The 7,411-nt window shown below is 35.7% G+C and overlaps 1 long non-coding RNA gene across 2 annotated transcripts; it reads left to right on the top strand.

The window, feature by feature from the left end:
• The first annotated feature begins 885 nt into the window (after positions 1–885).
• LOC132981705 (uncharacterized) lies at positions 886–3,020 on the top strand. 2 transcript variants are annotated; one of them, XR_009674641.1, is made up of 4 exons: positions 887–1,293; positions 1,468–1,708; positions 1,803–2,164; positions 2,586–3,019. It is a non-coding gene; the product is annotated as an uncharacterized LOC132981705 (long non-coding RNA). The 2 variants fall into 2 exon arrangements; XR_009674640.1 differs by having other exon boundaries at positions 886–1,293; positions 1,468–2,164; positions 2,586–3,020.
• The last annotated feature ends 4,391 nt before the right edge of the window (positions 3,021–7,411 follow it).

The following is a 7,411-nucleotide window of genomic DNA, read 5'->3' as shown; positions in this document are numbered from 1 at the left end:
AATAATTAAATAATTATTTAAATGTGTCATTAATTATTTAAAATTGGTAATATATAAATAAATAAATAAATAAATTATGAAATACATAAATAATTAAATAAATGTTTAAATAATTATTTAAAATGTTAATTCATTCTATGTAAAAACACATCTATTTATTCCACTATTTATTTCATTATTTCATGTTTCCTGCTCCAGCAGCGCATCATGAAATAATTTTATCTGTCATCCTGTCCCATCAAACTCAGTGGGCGGGATTAACGCTGATCGAGTCACAAACCATTGCTTTGGTCTGCAGGGTTGCCAGACTAGGCGGTTTCCCGCCAAACAAACAAACACACAAACATGGCAGCAATCACAGAGGATCTGCATGAGCTCTCCCGTGAGTTAATAACAGATATTTTAGACCTGGCAGAGAATGTTGACGCTGGGATTTCGGACCCTGAACATGTGGCTAGCAAACTTAGAAGAAGTTCTCCAGCGCTTCTCCCGTACGGGGCCGCAACACACACACGGACCAGGGCGCCCGGCTTTTGACATACCCACTGCCGTTCTAGAGCATCATGTCCGGTGTGGGCTACCAGCGAGTGAAATTGATGTTTTCACTCGATGTTTCATTAAATGTTTAATTAATTATTTAAAATGTTAATTCATTTTATGTAAAACCACATTTAATTATTTCACTATTTATTTAATTATTTCACTATTTACTTAATCATGTCATGGTCCCTACACCAGCAGTGCATCATGAAATAATTTTATCTGCACCGTCGAAGTTTTCTAACATCTGATTGGTTACTCGGCAAAGCAAGTCATGACAGATCGATCCCAGATAATGGATTGAAACAGTGAATGCACTCCGATACATTAGGTGGCAGTGTTCATCCGTGTATTCGTTTCGGTACGCTCTTCATTTGTCGCCGAAAAAAATAGTTGCTGATGATACAAGTGAAGACGGATCAATCACCTTACCCGTACACCTCGCCATTCGTTGAAATTACTCTAAGCAGGGACTTAAGGATGTTTTAGCTGAGTGGCGATCATGGGAGCTGTAACATTTTCTCTGTTGCAGCCGAAGTAGCAAGGCTCTTTGCTCCATACTACAACAACAACAACAACAACAACAACAACAACAACAACAACAACAACAGCGGCGGCGCCAAGTCATCCGAAGAAGCTGCACACACACTTTCTGTTGTTTGGCTGACAACAAGGCTGATAAAGTTCCAAGCATTCAGCTTAAATCAGACCTTCTTGCTTCAGGACTTGGAGAACAAAGGGTGATCTTTTCAGGTGGGTCTGAAACAAGAAACACTGAGTCCTGACATTAGTAGGAGTTGTGTTTTTAATTTCATTTTATTGCCATTTGTGTTCACCTATTTTACATATTAGACTCAAACTTATAATTACGTGATTCTCTTCTTTTCTTTTGGTATTTGAGTTAATGTGCATTATGTGTATTTACAGGAAATGACAACGATCCCATGGATGTAACAAATAAACTGACGGAGGTGTTTCCAAAGCTGCAGGAAGGGGGAGGCTTTGACTTTCTAAAAAAATTGCAGGATCTACTCGCAGTCGAAATCTTGGACTTCTTCAATGTCCCAGCACAGGATACACCCTTGCCTATCTAAAAGATCCATCTACAACAATTGGACAGGCTACAATTTACATACGCCCACTTCAACAGGACCTACCCATTGATTCAGTATGGAAATTTACACTGTCACCATTTGATACATAGTTAAAATAAATTGCACTGTGGAGTTTTAATCAATACTTAACAGATTTGTTGTTCTTAGGAAAGCTCGGGACATGCCTCTGATCCAGCCATCTCATGTGTCACTTGTCAGAAGGAGGTTCCCTTCTCTGAAATGAAACTGCACCGAGCTAACTGTGATGGCTTTGCACTTGTTAAAGATATATAAGAATTACATATTCATTTTTCAATAAGAAATGTATTTTTAGTTTTTGTGCACACAGATGAGAGGAAATGACTATAAAATTTTGTGAACTTCAAGGACCCCCATGCAGGAAACACATAGAGAAGGAGAGGGAGACCGTGGTGAGGAAAATGATAGAGAGCCACCCACTGACAGGGACAGCGTTCCAGTGAGGCCTGAAACATCTGTAGAGAGTGAAGTAGAACCAGTAGTGATTGAAAGTGAGAAGATTGATCTTAAAGAACTTGACAATGGTTTGTGTCATCACAGTAGGAATGCTATAATATTGTGCATAATTAGAACTCAGTCAATAGAAGAATAACACCTTTTAACCATAATAAATAACGACTATAAGACATGCCATTATCACTGCTGTTTTGTAGAACCTTAGAAACACTTCCTCATACAGTTCAACAGAACACATTTACACAGACTCCACATCTAAGTGAAGCTTGGTTGACTTAAAACAGCAACTAAGCATGATTCTGATGAAAGTGAAGTAGAAATGGACTTTCCTAGTATCTATTAAAAGGCTGTTGGATTCTGTTACATTTTTCAGGTGTTCCTCCTTTTCTGTTGATTGGGAGAGGTTATCTGCATTTGACATGCAAAGTAGTTCAATTTATTTTTGTTCTCGTCTAGACTGGAAGATTATTAAAGAACCAACTCTGGCTGCCCAAGTTTTCAAAGATAATCTACTAAGTGAACATGCAACCGGGAAGCCTCTTAAACTGAAAATGGATGTAAGGGAGAGTGAGGAGGACAGGGAACGGGCACTTCTCTCATTCTATAAACAGCAACAGGAATGGGCATGTCCACTTCATTGTACCCTTAGTAGAATAGAGTTCACAATATAAATATATATGTTACATTAATATCAATTGTATGTCTTATATGGAATGGTATTAGTGGTTTACTGGTCCCATCAGGTAATTTGGCTGATATTAATCATTATATGATAATCTGCATTGACTGTTCATGCTGTCTGCATAACAGTTAATGTGTTTGTCCTTCCTTCCTAAAACTTGTCAAGCACCTATAGCCTTCTTACAGCTTGTTTCCAGTGTGTTATTAACAGTATACAGTATTCTTTTTTTTTTTAGGTGATGCTGCTGTTGGACAGGGAGTGATGCGGTACTTTCTGACAACAATAATATCCAAACTCCAGTTTGTGATTCAGAATGAATCTTGGTAAATGTGCTACTATTCAGGTTAATGTCATGCATTTTAAAAGTTAATTGTTTGATTTTTAACCCCTGCTCTGTTGGTACTTACAGGAGGAGTGGGCCAAACTCTGCTATTTGAAGGTGAGCCTGACCATCTCGTTCCAGCTGCATCAGAGGTGCTTATTGAGAGCAACCTCGTCCGGGTTGCAGGAAGGATGATAGCCCACTCCTTTTTGCATGATGGCCCCCCATGTCACCGGATTAAGTCCTGCTGAATGGGGACCCTGAAATGGCAACAATTGTTGTCGAGGACTGTCCTGATCTGCACATCAGGAGTATTATAACAATGCTATGTAACACACAAACAAAAAAACCTTTGCCTTGCAAAATTCCTGGACAGGTGTAATACCTTGTATGATCTAAATTCTAGCTTGAACTTGAAGAACTTACTCAGGAACAGAAGGACACAGTGTCAGATCTTTCCCTGTCTTGGGATCTCCCAGCAGTCACTAAAACGAATCAGAGGTGGCTACATAACAAACTTCTAGTACACGCGGTGAGTTTCTCCTGCTGATTTTGTGAATTCTCCTTCTGAAATTGAACTCATCCGCCGTTTATCCATCAATTATGTTTCAAGCTAAGCAATTCTATCACGTCTGCATTTCTTTTGCACATCTGTATTTCAATCACAAACTAATTGGAACTGCAGGCAGGATTATTACAGAACCTAAACACTCTTTAACTTGTAATCTGGGCAGGGCGTGGTTTGGTGTTGCAATATGAAAGGATATAATTGGGGGAAAATACATCTTAAGCACTGCATTAGAGTTTTATAAACACTTTCTACTGTGCCAACTTTTGTAGAATTTTAATATTTGGTCAGTAATGGTCATCGGGAGGACCGTGCGCCAAATTAAACAGTTGAGAAAGGGATTGAAAGATGTGATGCTATGGCCCCTGCCGACATCTAGGCCTGGCAGGAATGCAGTTTGTACCCCAGGTGATTTAGTACATCCAACTTATTAACAATACTTTAAATAGTAATAAATGTGTGTGCAAATCTTATTGTCTAATTTACTGAGCTGGATATTTTCTCAATTACCAAGACTGTAATCCATATTCCTTTTCATCAGTGCTGAATTATAAATTATCCTAGACACCAAAATAATTTTTAAACTTTTTTTTTTCCAGATGTTCCTAGACAAAATCACATGGCCTGTGGAGGACAGTGATGATGATGAAGAACTTGACATTGAGTGCAAGTGCCGCATCACTGGTTTTCTACGGATGTTCATTGAAACAGGTATAGCTATCTTATTTTGGAATTTATTTTCATGTTTACCAATGTCTCTATGTCCCATAAACATCTCACTTAACACTAGAATATATGAAATGCATAGGGATTTGAACAGTTACAGTGCACTAACTGTGTTCTTAATCCACTTTCTGACTTTTTAGCTTCATCAGATACACTGGCCCAGTTACTGAAATTCTGGGTCAGCTGGGAAATGCTCCCTCCAGAACTCAAAGTGGAGTTTTCCGGGGGGAACCTTTCCATCATCCTCCACATGCTTTGAAACACTGAAGCTGCCAGCTCATTACAACACCTAGGAAGACTTTGAGGAAGCACTTGTTGCTGCCATAGACAGTGCACACACTGGATTTGGTCTTGTTTAAGTATTTTCAGGCAATGATGTTGCTATGCTTTTATTCAGTAGAAAAGGTCAATTTGAGTGAAGTGAGTTCAGTGTTTTTCTAACATTTAAAATACAGTGCAGTATTTTCTTTACCTGAAATGTAGAAATAAACCTGAATGTAGAAATAAATGAATATAGAAATAAATAAATGTGGAAATAAATGAATGTGGAAATAAATAAATGTGGAAATGAATGTGGAAATAAATAAATGTAGAAATAAATAAATGTAGAAATGAATGAATGTGGAAATAAATAAATGTAGAAATGAATGAATGTGGAAATAAATAAATGTAGAAATAAATAAATGTAGAAATGAATGAATGTGGAAATAAATAAATGTAGAAATTAATGAATGGAAATAAATGTAGAAATAAATGTAGAAATGAATGAATGTGGAAATAAATGTAGAAATTAATGAATGTGGAAATGAATGTAGAAATAAATAAATGTAGAAATGAATGAATGTGGAAATAAATAAATGGAAATAAATAAATGTAGAAATGAATGAAGGTGGAAATAAATAAATGTAGAAATGAATGAATGTGGAAATAAATAAATGTAGAAATTAATGAATGGAAATAAATGTAGAAATGAATGAATGTGGAAATAAATAAATGTATGTGGAAATAAATACATGTAGAAATGAATGAATGGAAATAAATAAATGTAGAAATGAATGAATGTAGAAATAAATACATGTAGAAATGAATGAATGTAGAAATAAATACATGTAGAAATGAATGAATGTGGAAATAAATAAATGTAGAAATGAATGAATGTAGAAATAAATACATGTAGAAATAAATACATGTAGAAATGAATGAATGTAGAAATAAATACATGTAGAAATGAATGAATGTGGAAATAAATAAATGTAGAAATAAATAAATGTAGAAATGAATGAATGTGGAAATAAACACTAACCAACTACGCTTTATGCCACTTCATTTCCCTGAAAGTGAATCCCTTAAAAAAAAAATCTACCTGAGGACAGATTAACAGTTTGTAAGTAGTTACATATGTATCTATTTGATCCTCTATCACACCTATTTTTCAAATAAAAATACCAAGATCACATAAATCCATTATGTTATGTCTGCAATTCGGCTTTCAAGAAATCAGAGCTTTCATATTAAATTTTGACAGTCAGGGAGCTTTTCAGCTTTAATTACATATGAGTAAGAATTTGATTCCCCCTATCAAATTAAATACATGTTTAGGAAATGACTCTGTATGTTGTCCTTCTCTTAAATTAATCAGTTTACAGTGAAAGTATTATTCGATGTTATTCAAAACGTTACACCTCTTTGATTACACACGATGTTTCCTTACATAATGACATTTACTTTTCTAGATAAAAATAAAATTGCAATTTTTTTTGTAAATATCCCACCAGATCATGAAATAACTCATTTTAAGCTTTAACCCCCTGCTTTCTGAACATTTTTTTATTGAACTTTATCTCATGACTTGTGCTACTGAAATGAATATAACATTCATGATGTAATGACATGTTTATTTTTTAATTAATATCATTTTGTCTTAAGTTAACTAAAGTCAAACCGTGCATTAACACATGGTAGCGTTGTGTAGCAAAAGGCAGAATTTAAGTTTAACATTTTATGTTCTTAACACAATCATGGGGTTATAAAAACATAATTTGAATGTAGCCTAATTTAATATGTCAGCAACGCAGCAGTATACATGGCAGAACATTCTTTTGATTAGCTTTTTTTTTTTTTGTCATTCTTTGAAACACAGCTAGACTAGGCTGGACATTTATCCTGCCCCGGAGTAGGCTAGCTCTGATGACTAAGTCACCATGGTAACCGAGCTGAGACTCCTACAAGCCACGGTGATTCTCACTGAAATGAGCGAGACTCATTGAAGGCTTAACACTTTATGCAATACCTCTCAGGTAAAGCAGAAATGTGGTGAGCGAAGTCTCAACATATCTTCAAAGATACCAAAGAGACAGACACTTCAGATTAATTTAATGATAGTGGTCGAGATGGGGAGGTCTTAAGATGCAGAATACTCTGTATCATCTTCAAGGGCAGTTAATTTTTTCAGATTATGTACAGTAGAAATGATTCACCTCTGATGACTGTCATTAAAAAGTGTTCAATAAAAAATAAAACTACCAGCATTGAAACATTTGAAAGTATATCAATTTATTTCCCTACTTTTGATCTTTGCTGGCAAAATGCTCTTCTGTGTTTGTCATATACAAGCCCTGCTAAACAAACATGATCCACCCAGGTTTATCTTTCATCCTTTATGCTTGTAAACAAATGATGTGTCCAACGTCCATTCTTGCAAAATGTTAGAAACCGAACGATCCCTTACAACCTAATCTTTTCAATCGTTGTATTAGGGCTGCAAAAGAAACGGCTGGTTTTGGGTGACACCCATGAATCTAGCAGAGGTTGCATCAAAAATTATACAAAGTAAATATAAACCAGCCCTGAAAAGTTGACATTAGATTTTAATTAAACAAAGCTTTAATAACCCTCAAATGTTTAATTGGGGTTCATCTGGTCAGAACCCTCTGGGCATAGCAATACTACTCCTGTACACATGGTGGATTAAGATAACATTTGCC

This window comes from Labrus mixtus, chromosome 10 (assembly GCF_963584025.1).
Source record: "Labrus mixtus chromosome 10, fLabMix1.1, whole genome shotgun sequence".
In the NCBI taxonomy this organism is placed as follows: domain Eukaryota; kingdom Metazoa; phylum Chordata; class Actinopteri; order Labriformes; family Labridae; genus Labrus; species Labrus mixtus.
This window is presented reverse-complemented; position numbering and strand designations above follow the sequence as displayed.